Genomic DNA, 19,376 nt, shown 5'->3' on the forward strand with positions numbered 1-19,376 from the left:
GTAAAAAATAAAATAAAAGTTTCAAGTAATAACATAAAACACTATCACCCTTTTTCCCTTATCAAGTCATTTATTATCGAAAAAAAATAATAAAACCAAACATATTTGGTATCACCACGTCCGTAACGACCTGAACTATAAAAATATTATGCTATTTATCCTGCGCAGTGAACACCATAAAAAAAACAACCTAAAAAATAATGTCAGAACTGCTTTTTTTTTTTGGTCACTTTGTTTTACAAAAATGTAAATAAAAAGTGATCAAAAAGTAGCATGTATCCAAAAATGGTACCTATAAAAACTATACCTCATCTCGAAAAAACAAGCCCTCAAAAAGCTCCATCGACTAAAAAATTAAAAAGTTATGGCTCTCACAACTTGGCGACAGAAAAAATACATTCTTTGTACAAAAGTAATTTTATTGTGCAAAAAGTTGTAAAACATAAAAAAGTGCTATAAATTAGGTATCGCCATGATCGGACTGACCCGCAGAATAAAGTTAACATGTAATTTATAACGCGTGGTGAACGCTGTATAAAAAAAACTAAGAAACTATGGCAGAATTGCTGTTTTTTGATCACCCTGCCTCCCAAAAAAAAGGATAACAAGTGATCAAAAAGTCTCATGTACCCCAAAATGGTACCAATAATAACTAGAGCTCGTCCTTCAAAAAAAGAGCCCTCATACCACTACATCTATGAAAAAATAAAATTTGTAAAGACTCCAATAAGTCAGGAAAGAAAAATATGCAGTTATGCCGGCCCGAGGGGAACATGTCTTCTGTTTCAAGTGGCTATTTATCAAGACCTTAAAATTAGGGAACCAGGAAGGGGAGGGCCCAAACATATCTGCTGAAAGCGAGGGCACCCGTATTATACCAGGACAACACTTCCCAGCAAAATTCCTCAAACTGCAAAGGTGCGGAGTGTGGACCAAAAAGGGGCTAAGGAAAGACATTTATCAGTGCAACCCAGGCCTGTGCAGAAAGTATTGCTTCACAGCGTAACAAATATTTATGGATTCAAATTTACTGCCTGTAGTAGAACGATTAAAATAATGTTTAATTGATAATAATAAAAATGGGCTATCCTAGCCCTAGTTTCAATAGAACAGGCTCAGTTAAGGTGGTCAGTAATGAAGAGAGGAAAACTCGTGTGCTGACGATATTCCAAACACAGAGCAAAACCTCTCCACTTATAGTATACTGCACTGACACACCTCACTGACATAGGAGACAGTCCAACGCGTTTCCGTGCCACTAATACATGTGACACATCATCAGGGACTCTCAATTCGGTTTATTAAATTGTATATTCTATTACTGCCGTTCAGCACAGTTGTGTGCCAAATTGAACCTCACGGCGCGTGTCTGGCTCTAATGCATTGGCCGCACACGCGCCGGCGAAGTTCCGGTCTATTTGACAGGCCTAAGCCCACCCATTCAACTGACGTAGCTACGACACGGCACCAACCCACAGTGAACACGTCAAAAATGACGTTGCAGGAGAGGTGCCGAGCCTCCAAAGCAGCAGCCAATCAGCTTTCATTTGAACGCTACAGCGTCCCACGTTGCCTAGGAGATCTCCAGGCGAATCAGTATAGCTGGTGAGTGAATACACGACTCAGTGCAGATGCAGTTTAAGACAAAGAGAACAAAAACAAAGCATCAGAAACACCATATAGTTTTAAAGGTAATTAATATGTAGAAGTTTTGCGCGTATAGAATAAGTAAATAGACAGTATCAGACCGCTAAATACATTTCCATGATGGGATACATGTCAAATTGCCGCTGAAAAAACGCATACCAAACCGCATGTTTGCGCATGATCATGAAAGAACATTTTTGCATCCCATACCATAAGGATCACCTGTATTTACCATACGTGACACGAGAAAAAGCACTACACACAGCATCTAGTTGGTTTGTATTATCCTATACTAGATAAGATTGATTAGTTGTACAATAAGTGTTTTACCATCTATTCGCTTACCAGACCCAATAACAAGACGCTTGAGGTAGATACAAGTTTCAGTAGTAATAATGACCCTACACGCAAGGAATTCGGTTAGATATAGTATAGGTCCTCCGCAAAAGATTGCATTAGGCCATACGTAAATAAACTGGAAACAGCGACCCGTGGAACAAATCCACAGATATCACCCAAACGGTATGATTTAACACTAGAGTAGATGTCAGAGTATTACTATAGGAAGCATGCATAAGAAATCTGTTCATTTAGACCTAGGGGACAAATGGTTTGAAGACGATGGATCCATTGCGCTTCTTTTTGCATAATCCTTTTATCAATGTCACCGCCTCTTAGTGTCTGTCTAATACATTCCACCCCTTGAAATTTGAGGTTTGAAGAGTCACCACCATGACACTCCCAGACATGGCGGGACACTGAGGTATCTTCTTGTCGCCTAACGTCCCCAACATGCTCTCTAATCCTCCTTCTAAATTCCCTTTTAGTTTTCCCTACATATTGCATTTTACAACCGCAGGTAATTAAGTAGACCAGCCCCTCGGTTTTGCAATTAATGTAGGACCTGTTTTCAAAGCTTTTCCCCGTAACGGTACTCGTAAACTTATTGCTGCATAGTATGGACTCACAGGCTTTGCAGGATCCACATCTATAACTTCCTTTAAGGCCACGATTCAGCCAGGTACCAACAGGGTCCTGGATCTTTAGATGGCTGTGAACTAACCGATCCTTGACATTGCATCCACGTCTATAGGTAATCAAGGGGGCTTTACCTACCAAACCCCCAATGTCTGGGTCAGCTTGCAGTATACCCCAGTAGCGTTGTAGGATGGACCGAACTTCCATACTAGAGGAGTCAAAAGTACCGATGACCCTAATTGCTTCCTCCTCCACTTCCTTAGGTTTAGGGTTCAATAAATCATCCCGATTTCTACCTAATGCGTTCTGGTATGCATCTTTGAGTACTTGTCTTGGATATCCTCTCCGCCGAAATCTTATAATCAGATATAGTCAAACAGTTCCGGCGTGCCCTCAGATATTGGCCTTTCGGAATACCACGTCTCAGATTTAGAGGATGACAACTTTCCCATCTCAGGAGACTGTTTGTAGCAGTAGATTTCCTAAACATGTTGGTTTGAATGGCTCCTGAGGGTGTCTTACAAATCGTGACATCAAGGAATGTGATCTTATTATCATTAATCTCTGACGTGAAAAAAAGGCCTAGGTTGTTTACGTTAAGGACACCTACAAACTCCATGAATTGTGCCCTTGTTCCTTTCCATAAGATCAGAATGTCGTCTATGAATCTAATCCATAGAAGGATACAGGAGGTCCATTGTTCCATTAGATCCGTAAAAACGCACTCTTTTTCCCACCAGCCCAAATACAGGTTGGCATATGTCGGGGCACATGGACTCCCCATGGCAACCCCCTTCAGCTGGTGGAAAATCTTCTGATTGAACAAGAAGAAATTGTGTTCCAATACAAATTTCAACAACAAAATGACAAATTCATTGTGGGCCCTGAAGTGTGTACCCTTGTCTCTCAAAAAGTAATCAATGGCACAACATCCCTGCTCATGGGGGATAGAGCTGTATAAAGCCTCCACGTCTAATGAGGCAAGAAACACATCGTGGTCAAGACGAATGCCCTCCAGTTTCCTCAGGGTATCCATAGTATCCCTGACGTATGAGGGCAATGCTATTGCAAAGGGTCTAAGAATGCGGTCCAGATACACACTAGCATTTTGCGTCAAGCTGTCAATACCGGACACAATTGGGCGACCTTTTAAAGGGGTCGTCCCTTTGTGGATTTTAGGTAGACTGTAAAATGTTGCAACCTGTGGAAAATCGGTCAACATAAATTTGAATTCTTTCTCGCTGATCAAGTTAAGAGTTTTTGCCGAGTCCAAGATGTCCTTCAGTTGACTCTTAAAAATCCTTGTGGGGTCATATTCAAGAACCCTATAGCATTGTTGATCCTGCAAAATATGAAGACACATTTTTAAATAGCGGCTCCGATCCATGACCACGATATTACCACCTTTATCCGAAGGCTTTATAACAATCGTGTCATCCATTTCAAGGGATCGTAGACCCGCCATTTCCTCCTTGGTTGTATTGAAATGACCAAACTTACAGTCATCAAGTGACCTAAGTTGGTCTTCAACAACTTTTACGAACACATCAATAGGGGTGTTATCATTTAGAGGTGCGAATTTAGTGGATGGGGCCCTCAGATCTGTAAATGGACCCATACCAATCTCTCTTTGACCTTCCTCCCATAATCCTTCCAATACTCTAAGGTCTGGTAAATCATCCTCAGTTATGCCCAATTCTAGGCATTTACGACGATCATGCGTCAGAAAAAACTTCTTCCATTTTAATTTTCGAGCAAATAAATTAATATCCTTTACCCAGGTGAATAGATTAAATCTATTTGTAGGGACAAATGACAACCCCCTTTTAAGGATACCAACTTCCTCACTTTTGAGTACTCGGGATGAGAGATTGATGACCTGGGATTCATCTTCATCAGATCTAGACCTATAGCCTAGATGTCTCTCCTGTCTCTCAAGAGGTATTCCGAGATGGGATGGCTTTTGGCTAAAAAACCACCCCCCCCGGCTTTGCCCTTTTCCTCTACCTCTACCCCTTAGATTAGCACGGGTGGGATAGCGAGTCTGATCCATCCCTCCCCGTTGTCGCCTAAAGTGGGTTCTCCCTTGTTCGGAGTCGGAATATTCCTGCTCTGACGATGAAATGTCAGTTTCGGGTTCAAGAGTAGTTTTAGATTTAATACTATAATCTAATATTCTTCCCTCCTTAAAGTCAAGCGTGTCACGAACGAATTGATAATGTTTTCGCTCCTTTATATGGTTCGTAAATTTTTCCACAGCTTGCTGTAGGACAATTTCTTTCCTCTCATACTCTATGTTGGAGGAAAATTTTTTAGCCGATGTTATTGCTTCTTTCAGTTGTTGTGTGCTTTTTACCAGGCAATTTTTTTCCTCCTCTAATAACAGACCCATGAACCTTAGTGAGGACTCAACAGATTCTGTTTCCCATTTCTTCAATAAATCTGGGGATCTGATTCTGGCTGCTGGAGTCAGGGAAATTCTTAAGCCCCTAGGGACAATTTTATTTCTGCTATATGTTTCTAAGGTTTGTATTTCCCACCAAGATCTTATGTGGTCTTTATAGATTTTTGTCAGTTGGCGAAATGACGCATTAATGTTTAAATTCTGAGTAGGAAGCACAATCTCATTTTCAGAGAAAACCTCCTTAGCATCATGCACCCATTTGTCAATATTAAATTCACCAGTTAGAAATCCTGCCATCTCCAATCAAAATATTTTGATTGGAGATGGCAGGATTTCTAACTGGTGAATTTAATATTGACAAATGGGTGCATGATGCTAAGGAGGTTTTCTCTGAAAATGAGATTGTGCTTCCTACTCAGAATTTAAACATTAATGCGTCATTTCGCCAACTGACAAAAATCTATAGAGACCACATAAGATCTTGGTGGGAAATACAAACCTTAGAAACATATAGCAGAAATAAAATTGTCCCTAGGGGCTTAAGAATTTCCCTGACTCCAGCAGCCAGAATCAGATCCCCAGATTTATTGAAGAAATGGGAAACAGAATCTGTTGAGTCCTCACTAAGGTTCATGGGTCTGTTATTAGAGGAGGAAAAAAATTGCCTGGTAAAAAGCACACAACAACTGAAAGAAGCAATAACATCGGCAAAAAATTTTTCCTCCAACATAGAGTATGAGAGGAAAGAAATTGTCCTACAGCAAGCTGTGGAAAAATTTACGAACCATATAAAGGAGCGAAAACATTATCAATTCGTTCGTGACACGCTTGACTTTAAGGAGGGAAGAATATTAGATTATAGTATTAAATCTAAAACTACTCTTGAACCCGAAACTGACATTTCATCGTCAGAGCAGGAATATTCCGACTCCGAACAAGGGAGAACCCACTTTAGGCGACAACGGGGAGGGATGGATCAGACTCGCTATCCCACCCGTGCTAATCTAAGGGGTAGAGGTAGAGGAAAAGGGCAAAGCCGGGGGGGTGGTTTCTTAGCCAAAAGCCATCCCATCTCGGAATACCTCTTGAGAGACAGGAGAGACATCTAGGCTATAGGTCTAGATCTGATGAAGATGAATCCCAGGTCATCAATCTCTCATCCCGAGTACTCAAAAGTGAGGAAGTTGGTATCCTTAAAAGGGGGTTGTCATTTGTCCCTACAAATAGATTTAATCTATTCACCTGGGTAAAGGATATTAATTTATTTGCTCGAAAATTAAAATGGAAGAAGTTTTTTCTGACGCATGATCGTCGTAAATGCCTAGAATTGGGCATAACTGAGGATGATTTACCAGACCTTAGAGTATTGGAAGGATTATGGGAGGAAGGTCAAAGAGAGATTGGTATGGGTCCATTTACAGATCTGAGGGCCCCATCCACTAAATTCGCACCTCTAAATGATAACACCCCTATTGATGTGTTCGTAAAAGTTGTTGAAGACCAACTTAGGTCACTTGATGACTGTAAGTTTGGTCATTTCAATACAACCAAGGAGGAAATGGCGGGTCTACGATCCCTTGAAATGGATGACACGATTGTTATAAAGCCTTCGGATAAAGGTGGTAATATCGTGGTCATGGATCGGAGCCGCTATTTAAAAATGTGTCTTCATATTTTGCAGGATCAACAATGCTATAGGGTTCTTGAATATGACCCCACAAGGATTTTTAAGAGTCAACTGAAGGACATCTTGGACTCGGCAAAAACTCTTAACTTGATCAGCGAGAAAGAATTCAAATTTATGTTGACCGATTTTCCACAGGTTGCAACATTTTACAGTCTACCTAAAATCCACAAAGGGACGACCCCTTTAAAAGGTCGCCCAATTGTGTCCGGTATTGACAGCTTGACGCAAAATGCTAGTGTGTATCTGGACCGCATTCTTAGACCCTTTGTAATAGCATTGCCCTCATACGTCAGGGATACTATGGATACCCTGAGGAAACTGGAGGGCATTCGTCTTGACCACGATGTGTTTCTTGCCTCATTAGACGTGGAGGCTTTATACAGCTCTATCCCCCATGAGCAGGGATGTTGTGCCATTGATTACTTTTTGAGAGACAAGGGTACACACTTCAGGGCCCACAATGAATTTGTCATTTTGTTGTTGAAATTTGTATTGGAACACAATTTCTTCTTGTTCAATCAGAAGATTTTCCACCAGCTGAAGGGGGTTGCCATGGGGAGTCCATGTGCCCCGACATATGCCAACCTGTATTTGGGCTGGTGGGAAAAAGAGTGCGTTTTTACGGATCTAATGGAACAATGGACCTCCTGTATCCTTCTATGGATTAGATTCATAGACGACATTCTGATCTTATGGAAAGGAACAAGGGCACAATTCATGGAGTTTGTGGGTGTCCTTAACGTAAACAACCTAGGCCTTTTTTTCACGTCAGAGATTAATGATAATAAGATCACATTCCTTGATGTCACGATTTGTAAGACACCCTCAGGAGCCATTCAAACCAACATGTTTAGGAAATCTACTGCTACAAACAGTCTCCTGAGATGGGAAAGTTGTCATCCTCTAAATCTGAGACGTGGTATTCCGAAAGGCCAATATCTGAGGGCACGCCGGAACTGTTCGACTATATCTGATTATAAGATTTCGGCTCATGAACTAGAAAACAGATTTCGGCGGAGAGGATATCCAAGACAAGTACTCAAAGATGCATACCAGAACGCATTAGGTAGAAATCGGGATGATTTATTGAACCCTAAACCTAAGGAAGTGGAGGAGGAAGCAATTAGGGTCATCGGTACTTTTGACTCCTCTAGTATGGAAGTTCGGTCCATCCTACAACGCTACTGGGGTATACTGCAAGCTGACCCAGACATTGGGGGTTTGGTAGGTAAAGCCCCCTTGATTACCTATAGACGTGGATGCAATGTCAAGGATCGGTTAGTTCACAGCCATCTAAAGATCCAGGACCCTGTTGGTACCTGGCTGAATCGTGGCCTTAAAGGAAGTTATAGATGTGGATCCTGCAAAGCCTGTGAGTCCATACTATGCAGCAATAAGTTTACGAGTACCGTTACGGGGAAAAGCTTTGAAAACAGGTCCTACATTAATTGCAAAACCGAGGGGCTGGTCTACTTAATTACCTGCGGTTGTAAAATGCAATATGTAGGGAAAACTAAAAGGGAATTTAGAAGGAGGATTAGAGAGCATGTTGGGGACGTTAGGCGACAAGAAGATACCTCAGTGTCCCGCCATGTCTGGGAGTGTCATGGTGGTGACTCTTCAAACCTCAAATTTCAAGGGGTGGAATGTATTAGACAGACACTAAGAGGCGGTGACATTGATAAAAGGATTATGCAAAAAGAAGCGCAATGGATCCATCGTCTTCAAACCATTTGTCCCCTAGGTCTAAATGAACAGATTTCTTATGCATGCTTCCTATAGTAATACTCTGACATCTACTCTAGTGTTAAATCATACCGTTTGGGTGATATCTGTGGATTTGTTCCACGGGTCGCTGTTTCCAGTTTATTTACGTATGGCCTAATGCAATCTTTTGCGGAGGACCTATACTATATCTAACCGAATTCCTTGCGTGTAGGGTCATTATTACTACTGAAACTTGTATCTACCTCAAGCGTCTTGTTATTGGGTCTGGTAAGCGAATAGATGGTAAAACACTTATTGTACAACTAATCAATCTTATCTAGTATAGGATAATACAAACCAACTAGATGCTGTGTGTAGTGCTTTTTCTCGTGTCACGTATGGTAAATACAGGTGATCCTTATGGTATGGGATGCAAAAATGTTCTTTCATGATCATGCGCAAACATGCGGTTTGGTATGCGTTTTTTCAGCGGCAATTTGACATGTATCCCATCATGGAAATGTATTTAGCGGTCTGATACTGTCTATTTACTTATTCTATACGCGCAAAACTTCTACATATTAATTACCTTTAAAACTATATGGTGTTTCTGATGCTTTGTTTTTGTTCTCTTTGTCTTAAACTGCATCTGCACTGAGTCGTGTATTCACTCACCAGCTATACTGATTCGCCTGGAGATCTCCTAGGCAACGTGGGACGCTGTAGCGTTCAAATGAAAGCTGATTGGCTGCTGCTTTGGAGGCTCGGCACCTCTCCTGCAACGTCATTTTTGACGTGTTCACTGTGGGTTGGTGCCGGGTCGTAGCTACGTCAGTTGAATGGGTGGGCTTAGGCCTGTCAAATAGACCGGAACTTCGCCGGCGCGTGTGCGGCCAATGCATTAGAGCCAGACACGCGCCGTGAGGTTCAATTTGGCACACAACTGTGCTGAACGGCAGTAATAGAATATACAATTTAATAAACCGAATTGAGAGTCCCTGATGATGTGTCACATGTATTAGTGGCACGGAAACGCGTTGGACTGTCTCCTATGTCAGTGAGGTGTGTCAGTGCAGTATACTATAAGTGGAGAGGTTTTGCTCTGTGTTTGGAATATCGTCAGCACACGAGTTTTCCTCTCTTCATTACTGACCACCTTAACTGAGCCTGTTCTATTGAAACTAGGGCTAGGATAGCCCATTTTTATTATTATCAATTAAACATTATTTTAATCGTTCTACTACAGGCAGTAAATTTGAATCATTAACGGAACGAAATAATCTTATCTTTGTGCATATTCTGTCAAATATTTATGGATTATTTTATTGTTTACCCCATTATTATACCACCTGACTATGCCCCTGATGTACTCTGCCCAGCTTACATATGCCCAACATTATAAACTGAAATACCAGTAAAACATTCAACCAAAACTATTACCAAGCAAAATCTACGCTCCAAAAGCTAAATGGTGCTCCTTCCCTCCTGAGCCCCACAGTGTGCCCAAACAGCAGTTTACTTCCACATATATGGCATCGCCATACCTGGGAGAACCATTTTAACAATTTTGGGGTGTGTGTCTCAAGTGGCATAAGCTGGGCACGAAAAAATTTAATATTTACTTTGCACCATCCGCAGTGCAATCATTTATGTAAAAGACCTGTGGGTGAAAATGCTCACTACACCCCTTAATACACCGTGTTCCAAATTATTATGCACATTGGATTTAAGTGTCATAAACATTTAATTATTAGTTTTCAATTAAACTCATGGATGGTATTGTGTCTTAGGGCTCTTTGGATCATTGTAATCAATCTCAGACACCTGTGATAATTAGTTTGCCAGGTGTGCCCAATCAAGGGAAAACTACTTAAGAAGAACGTTCCACATTATTAAGCAGGCCACAGGTTTCAAGCAATATGGGAAAGAAAAAGGATCTCTGCTGCCAAAAACCGTGAAATAGTGCAATACCTTGGACAAGGTATGAAAACATTGGATATTTCAAGAAAACGTAGGCGTGATCATCGTACTGTGAAAAGATTTGTGGCTGATTCAGAGCACAGACGGGTTAGTTCAGATAAAGGCATAATGAGGAAGGTTTCTGCCAGACAAATTAATAGGATTAGGAGAGCAGCTGCTAAAATGCCATTGCAAAGCAGCAAACAGGTATTTGAAGCCGCTGGTGCCTCTGGAGTCCCGCAAACCTCAAGGTGTAGGATCCTCCAGAGGTTTGCAAGTGTGCATAAAGCTATTATTCGGCCACCCCTAAACAATGCTCACAAGCAGAAACGGTTGCAGTGGGCTCAGAAATACATGAAGACTAATTTTCAAACCGTGTTGTTTAGTGATGAGTGCCGTTCAACCCTGGATGGTCCAGATGGATGGAGTAGTGGATGGTTGGTGAATGGCCACCATGTCCCAACAAGGCTGCGATATCAGCGAGGAGGTGACGGAGTCATGTTTTGGGCTGGAATCATGGGGAGAGAGCTTGTAGGCCACTTTAGGGTCCCTGACGGTGTGAAAATGACCTCTGCAAAGTACGTAGAGTTTATGACTGACCACTTTCTTCCATGGTACAAAAAGAAGAACCGTGCCTTCCGTAGGAAAATTATCTTCATGCATGACAATGCACCATCTCATGCTGCAAAGAATACCTCTGTGTCATTGGCTGCTATGGGCATAAAAAGGAGAGAAACTCATGGTGTTGCCCCCATGTTCCCCTGACCTCAACCCTATTGAGAACCTTTGGAGCATCCTCTAGCAAAATATTTATGAGGGTGGGAGGCAGTTCACATAAAAAAAGAAGCTCTGGGAGGCTATCCTGACATCCTGCAAAGATATTCAAGCAGAAACTGTCCAAATACTCACAAATTCAATGGATGCAAGAATTGTGAAGGTGATATCAAAGAAGGGGTCCTATGTTAACATGTAACTTGGCCTGTTAAGTTTTTTTTGATGGAAAGAGCTTTTGATTTCTGTAAATATGACCTGATGCTGTAAATTCAACAAATTACCATTTTAGTTCTCTTTACAAATTTTAACATTTTTTGATCTCTGTTGTGCATAATAATTTGAAACAGTGCATTTTGAGTTTTTTACTTCGAAAAAAAAATCCGTTATCATTAGGAGATTTGTTCATTAAAATTTTCATTATACTCCAACGGTTGATGGCTTGAAGATTATACTGACTGTCATTTGCATCGACTATTTAGGAAAATCAGCGAAAAATAACATTTGCATAATAATTTGGAACGCGGTGTAAATGCCTTGAGGGGTGTAGTTTCCAAAGTGGAGTCACTTCTCAGCGGTTTCTTTTATTATTTCACATCAGAGCCTCTGCAATTGTGAACCAATACTGTATATGTTGCCAAATTAGGCCTCAATTTCTCATGGTACCCTCTCCCTCCTGAGCCCTGTCGATAGTCCAGGCAAAAGATTAGGCCACATGTAGGGTGTTTCTAAAACCGGGAAACACAGCATAATAATTAGAGAGCTGTGTTGTTATGGTGGCACAAGCTGGGCACCACATATTGGCATATCGATGGAAAAAATACCATTTTCACTCTGCAACATTGAGTGCACACTAATTTCCACTGTACTGGTTCCTTAGGGGCTTTGCAAAAGCGACATGGTTCCAAGAAATCAATCCAGCAAAATCTGTACTCCAAAAGCCAAATGCCGCTCCTTCTCTTCTGATCCTTGCCGTGTGCCCAAACAGCAGTTTATGACCACATATGGGGTATTTCCGTACTCCAGAGAAGTTGCTTTACAAATGTTGGGGTTAATTTTCTCCTTTATTTGTTGAGAGAATTAAAAATTTGGAGCTAAAGCTATGTCTTATTGAAATAAAGTGATTGTTTTTATTTTCACTGCCCAATTCTAATAAAATATATAAAACCCCTGTGGGGTCAAAATGCTCACTACATCCGTGGATGAATTCCTCAAGGGGTGTAGTTTCCAAAATGGGGTCACTTGTGGAAAGTTTCCACTGTTTTGTCCCTTCAGGGGCTTTGCAAATGTGACATGGCCTCCGAAAACCATTTCTGCTAAATTTGAGCTCCAAAAGCCAAATGTCGCTCTTTCCCTTCTAAGTCCTGCCGTGTGTCCAAACAGCCATTTAGGGCTACATGTGGGGTGTTGTTTTAATCGGCAGAAATTGCTTTACAAATGTGGCGGTGCTTTTTCTCCTTTAATCCTTGTGGAAATGAGAAAAAATTAGCTAAACCTACATTTTCTTTGAAAGAATGTAAATTTTAATTTTCACGGCCTACCTCCAATAATTTCTGCAATAAACATGTGGGGTCAAAATGCTCACTATACCCCTAGATAATTTCCCTGAGGGGTCTAGTTTCCCAAATGGGGTCACTTTTGGGGGATTTCCACTGTTTTGGGACCGCAAGAGCCCTTCAAACCTGACATGGTGCCTAAAATATTTTCTAATAAAAAGGAGGCCCCAAAATCCACTAGGTACTCCTTTGCTTCTGAGGCCAGTGCTTCTGTCCATTAGCACACTAGGGCCACATGTGGGATATTTCTAAAAACTGCAGACTCTGGGCAATAAATATTGAGTTGCATTTCTCTGGTAAAACCTTCTGTGTTACAAAAAAAGAAAAAAAAATGGATTCAAAATGAATTTCTGCAAAAAAAAAATGAAATTTGTAAATTTCCCCTCTACATTGCATTAATTCCTGTGAAACTTCTAAAGGGTTAAGAAAGTTTCTAAATGATGCTTTGAATACTTTGAGGGGTGAAGTTTTTAAAATGGGGTGACTTATGCAGGGTTTATAATATATAAAGCCCTCAAAGCCACTTCACAACTGAAGGCTTAGTTCTAAGCCTTGTAACGTCCTAGAAGAATAAATTTAGTATTAAAAACAATGCCGATCTAAAGTAGACATATGGGGGATGTTAATTAGCAACAATTTTGTGGGGTATAACTGCCTTTCTTACAAGCAGATACATTTAAATTTAGAAAAATGCAAATTTTTGACATTTTTCACAAAATCTTGGCGTTTTTCACAATTAAATACTGAATGTATCGAGCAAAATTTGCCAGTAAGTCCAATGTGTCACAAGAAAAAAATCTCAGAATCGCTTGAATAGGTGAAAGCTTTCCAAAGTTATTACCACATAAATTGAAACATGTCAGATTTGAAAAATGAGGCTGTCAGGAAGGTCAAAAGTGGCCAAAGCGGGAAGGGGTTAAAACTAGGCTTTGACTAGGCCATTCCAGAACCCTCGATTTCATTATTTTTGGCCATTCCTTGGTGGGTTTACTGGTATTGCCATGTTCCAAAGTCTACTTTAAGCTGAACTTAAAGATTTCTGACAGATGGTCCCACATTATCCTCAAACAGCCTCTGCCAATGTAGAATTCATAGTGGATTCTAGGCTGATAAGCTGCCCATGTCCTGATGCAGTCTAGCAGTCCCAAACCATAACATTTTCTCCACCACAGTCTCGGAAGTCATTTACTGTTTTTTCCTAGTGAAATGAGGTCTATAGTTTATGCCAGACATGTCTTCTACTGTGGCCAAATAACTTTTTGATTCACCATTCCATAACAGACTGTTTCAGAAATCATAGATTTTGCCTAGGTATTCACAAGCAAACTTTAATCTTGTCGTAATGTTTTCTTTTTGTTTTTTTTGGATAGCTAAGGTTTTCTTTTGGCACACCCCAATGTAGTTTTCATTTTTGAAGCATTTTTGCAATGGTAGACCTCAAGAGTGGCAAAATCTGCAGTAGATCTTTAAAGAAATTCTGGGATTCTCAGAAACTTCTCCCAGGTTTTTTGGACAGTGGAATGATTCACACCTAATAGTTTGGCCATTTTCCCTTTACTGAATCATAGACATCTATAACCTTTCTGAAGGCTTCATAGCGCTTTGGATCTCGGCATGGTTATACCACACATTTCAACAACAAAGGATATATCAAACATCGAGGTTTAAATTAGACACATTCCTCCTAGATCCTATCTAAGGCCCTGTTCACACGGCAGAATTTTTGCAGAAACAGATGCGTAGTCCGCCATAAGATTCCACCGCCCATTATTTCAGTGGGAGTCGGATGCTTCTTTTTCCCTCTAGCTGATTTTTTCAGTCAGCGGGAAAAAGAAGCATCCTGCTCGATCCTCGTGAACCTCCCTTTGAAGTCAATGTGAGGAGGAATCTTCCAGTCGACGGCAGGAATAATTCTGCAGGGGATTTTGGGGCAGGGACCCGTCACACAAAATCTGCTGTGTGAACATATCAGAGATAGCATATCTATAAGACTAAGGCTCCTATAGCTACACCGATGGATAGAATTGGATGCATTGTCTCAGCATACAATATCATACATGATAGACTTAGATACATGGCCCCAGCAGACAGTATCACACATGATAGACTAAGGGCTGATTCAGACAAGCGTGATTCTCGTCCGTGTGCTGTGCGTTGAAACAACGCACATCACACAGACCCATTGATATCAATGGGGCTATTCACACATGCATTAGTTTTCACACAGCGAGTGTCCATTGCATGAAACTCTCTGCATGTTCTATATTGGTACATTTTCACACACCTAGTCGCCCATTGAAGTCAATGGAGGCGTGAAAACTACGGACAGCACACAGATGTGTTTCACACATCAATTACACTGAAATAAACCCCATTAGTGCTTGCAAGTGCATGAAAAGTACATGCCACACGCAAAGCATAGTGATGCAAAAACGCAATGCACACGGACAGATTTACGCACATTTTTTACACACATAAATCTGTCACGCTCATGTGAATGTAGCCTTAGATACAGGGCCCCAGCAGTACGTAACCTTGTACTAAACCTTAGGGCAAATTTGGCATTTCTGGGGCCCCAAGCAAAGTTATTTCCTGGGGCTCTAATCAATGACACCTGTTCCTCACAAAACCCCCCTGTATGGTTCCACACACAGCCCCCCTGCCATACATCCTCCTTGTAGACTCCCCTCTAGGTAGTCCCACATACCCAACTTGTCTCAGCAGACAGTATCAGACATGACAGGCTTAGTTACATGGCCCAGCAGACAGTATCACACATGATAGATGTAGATGCAGGGCCCCAGCAGTAAGTATCCTTGTACAAACATATGTTAACCCCCTAAAAAAATGTGTGCGTGTATGTATGTATGTGTGTATATATCTATATCTATATATAGATATAGATATATACTGTATATACATATGTATGTAGAAATGACCAGATCATTCCAAAAGTTGATGTCAAACAAAGATGTGGTTTATTATTCCATGTTTCAAAGACAAGCTACGTTTTAGTCCTCTCACAGGACCTTTTTCAAGCTCAAGTGACGTGCAAAACAGGGTTTTTATACCCATGTACCCATGTGTAAACAATGCATAATCAGCAGTGATAAATGCCAAGTCGTACAAATCAGGCCAACATTTGGCTAATACAATGTATAAAAAGTGCACAGTACAATATAACAATGTTAAAAACATGTTACATACAATGTGTATTCAAAATTCATTGCAAAACAGTGTGTAATATCAGTTACATAACATTAGAAAAATATACATATTCATGGAAGGGAGGAGTCCCGAGCCACTCACCAATCGTCGAACCAACAGACAGGTGTATGCAAATAGCACTTCAATTAGAAACTACGATCCTCCTGCGTCTACAACAATCAACAGTGCATGCGTAATAGAACATTATGCAAGCAGGGATTGACAACCAATCCACAGACGGCGTCCCGCGTTGCCATGGGCACAATTCCTGTCGGCCTATCAGAAACATGCTAGTTCCGTTGCTACAGTTACGAAATCACTGCTGTTAACAGCATACAAATGCTGCTTATAAAATGCTGATATTCTACGAGAAATGCCTCAATATACATCACAAGACAAAACCTTTTTTAGCTCCAAGAACCAGAGATAGGTTATAACTTAGTGACCGGGTCATTGTCTAAACCTCCACATAAATAATGTAATATATAGACAAGCTCCATGTCTAATATGGCCTACCACCCCCACCTTCGTGTGATGGTTCTACATTATAGACATAACGGTCAAATGTGCATTAAGGTCGAGAAACCAAAGGAGTTTTCAGGGTCGATTTTATCGGAATAGGCAAATCCCTTTATTACATATGGAACTCACAAGTTTTACAATGATTTAAGCAATTCATACTGTCTGTTGATCATTGTTAGATTAAAGAGGAACAAACATATCAATTTATCAATATAAATTTACCTTGGTGTTCTCAAATGAGTCCATACAGTTTTTGGACACCAAGGTTACTATCTCTAGCACTAGTTTGCATACTGAACTCTTTACAAAACCTACCGATCGCAATACTTTGATTCATTATGATAGTTGTCATCCGAGAAAAATTATTGACTCCCTACCTTTTAGTCAGATGCTACGTGTTAGATGGATCGTTGATGGGGAAGAAAAAATTGACCCCACTTTAAAAATTATGATTGACAATTTTGGAAGACGGGGATACCCATAACGAGTCATTGATAAACAAAGAAATGGGGCACGACTATTTACTAGAGAGCAGGCATTATATAAACATCATAAAAATCAGGGTCTGGATAGAATACATTTTGTCTCATATAATGGTCTGAGTCCCGAGATAGGCAATATCATTAGACACCATTGGCCATTAGTTAGGGATGGTCATGGGGAAATCAAACAATTTAAGGTTTGTCCCCTTATGTCATATCGACGCCCTACAAGTCTGAAGGACAGATTGGTCAAATCGGACATTGTTGGCAATACTGGTAAAAGTCAATTATCTTTGAAACCGGAGAAAATGGGGTGCTTCCCTTGTTTGGGATGCATCAATTGTGCACTAATGTCAAAAGGGAGTGTTTTTGTACATCCACAAACCAGTCAAAATTTTAAGATTAAGCATTTCTTGACCTGTAGTTCAGATTGGGTAATATATGTGACTTGGTGCCCATGCAAACTTTTGTACGTTGGTGAAACAATGTGTGATATGAAAACACGCCTTAATAATCATAGGTACACTATTCGGAAAGAAAGAAAAGATCTACCTGTGTCCAAACACTTTTTTTGATAAGGGACACGGAGAACGTGACCTTCGTTTTATGATCATTGATCATATACCAGTGTTAAAACGTGGAGGTGATAGGCTCACTGCTCTAAAGAAACGTGAATTAGAGTGGATTTTCAAACTTGGTACTGTAATGTCGGGGTAGGGAAACAGACAAGTGAGCCCTAATCTACCCGCCACCCAGTCCCTGCCTACTTGCAACGACCCGCCCTAGGCGACGAGATACAACTGGGCGACGGTCCCTACACTCAATAGGTGCACGACAGACAAATAGACAAGGGTACAAAGAAGCCAGGGAAATGGGGAAGTTGCCCACGGGAACACCGTGAGCAACAAGAGTGGTGAACGAGCCGAGTCAAACCAGGAGATGAGCGAGGTACAAAAACGCAGAGCAGAAGAGTGGTCAGAAAAGCCAAGGTCAATCACAAGCAGAGGATCAGTAGTTCAAGAAGCTGCAGCAGGGCCAGGAAACCAACAGAGAAGAATCACAAGCAAAGGAGGAATAGGAAAGGCAGGTATAAATAGACAGAGGGCGGGAGCTAGCTCCGTCTGGCTAGGCTGTGATAGGCTCTTCCACTCCTAAGCCTGCCATCCTGGGTGGTGGAAGATGGAGTCAGTCTCACAGACATAGAAGCAGGTGCAGACTGATTACCTATGGGCGTCGACACAGAAGTTGTGTCTGGCAGATCCTTTACAGGTACATTGAGACCTAATGGCCTGAATGTTGACTTTCAAGTATCTAGACTTATGTTGAGATATTGTTATTTGATTACTATTTTTCGTAAAATTTCGCTCATATGGGGAGTCTTGGTCTTATTCCTCAACCCTTTTTTCTGTCATTGTCTGATAAAGCATAATGATGACATGATATGTCATTTTTTAGTAATTATTATATATTTTCGTCTTTTTTATTTAGAATCACAATATCGAATGGGGAAGAGCCACACACCACCTGTGAACAACAGACATTCAATAAAATATTGTCTCTATATACTTGTATATCCATTGATATGTTTGTTCCTCTTTAATCTAACAATGATCAACAGACAGTATGAATTGCTTAAATCATTGTAAAACTTGTGAGTTCCATATATAATAAAGGGATTTGCCTATTCCTATAAAATAAACCTTGAAAGCTCCTTTGGTTTCTCGACCTTAATGCACATTTGACCGTTATGTCTATAATGGAGAACCATCACACGAATGTGGGGGGTGGTAGACCATATTATATATAGAGCTTGTCTATATACTACATTATTTATGTGGAGGTTTAGACAATGACCCGGTCGCTAAGTTATAAACTATCTCTGGTTCTTGGAGCTAATAAAGGTTTTGTCTTGTGATGTATATTGAGGCATTTCTCGTAGAATATCAGGATTTTATAAGCAACATGCGTTGTTTGTATGCTGTTAACAGCAGTGTTTTCGGAACTGTAGCAATGGAACTAGCTTGTTTCTGATCGGCCAATAGGAATTGTGCCCATGGCAACGCGGGACGCCGTCTGTGGATTGGTTGTCAGTCCCTGCTTGCTTAATGTTCTATTACGCATGCACTGATTGTTGTAGACGCAGGGGGATCGTAGTTTCTAATTGAAGTGCTATTTGCATACACCTGTCTGTTGGTTCGACGATTGCTGAGTGGCTCGGGACTCCTCCCTTTCATGAATATGTATATTTTTCTAATGTTATGTAACTGATATTACACACTGTTTTGCATTGAATTTTCAATACATATTGTATGTAACATGTTTTTAACATTGTTAGGGCTTATTCAGACGAACGGGATATACGTCCGTGCAACGCGCGTGATTTTCACGCGCGTCGCATGGACCTAAATTAGTCTATGGGGAAGTGCAGACAGTTGCGTGATTTTTCCGCAGCGTGA

This window comes from Rhinoderma darwinii, chromosome 1, assembly GCF_050947455.1.
Source record: "Rhinoderma darwinii isolate aRhiDar2 chromosome 1, aRhiDar2.hap1, whole genome shotgun sequence".
Lineage (NCBI taxonomy): Eukaryota > Metazoa > Chordata > Amphibia > Anura > Rhinodermatidae > Rhinoderma > Rhinoderma darwinii.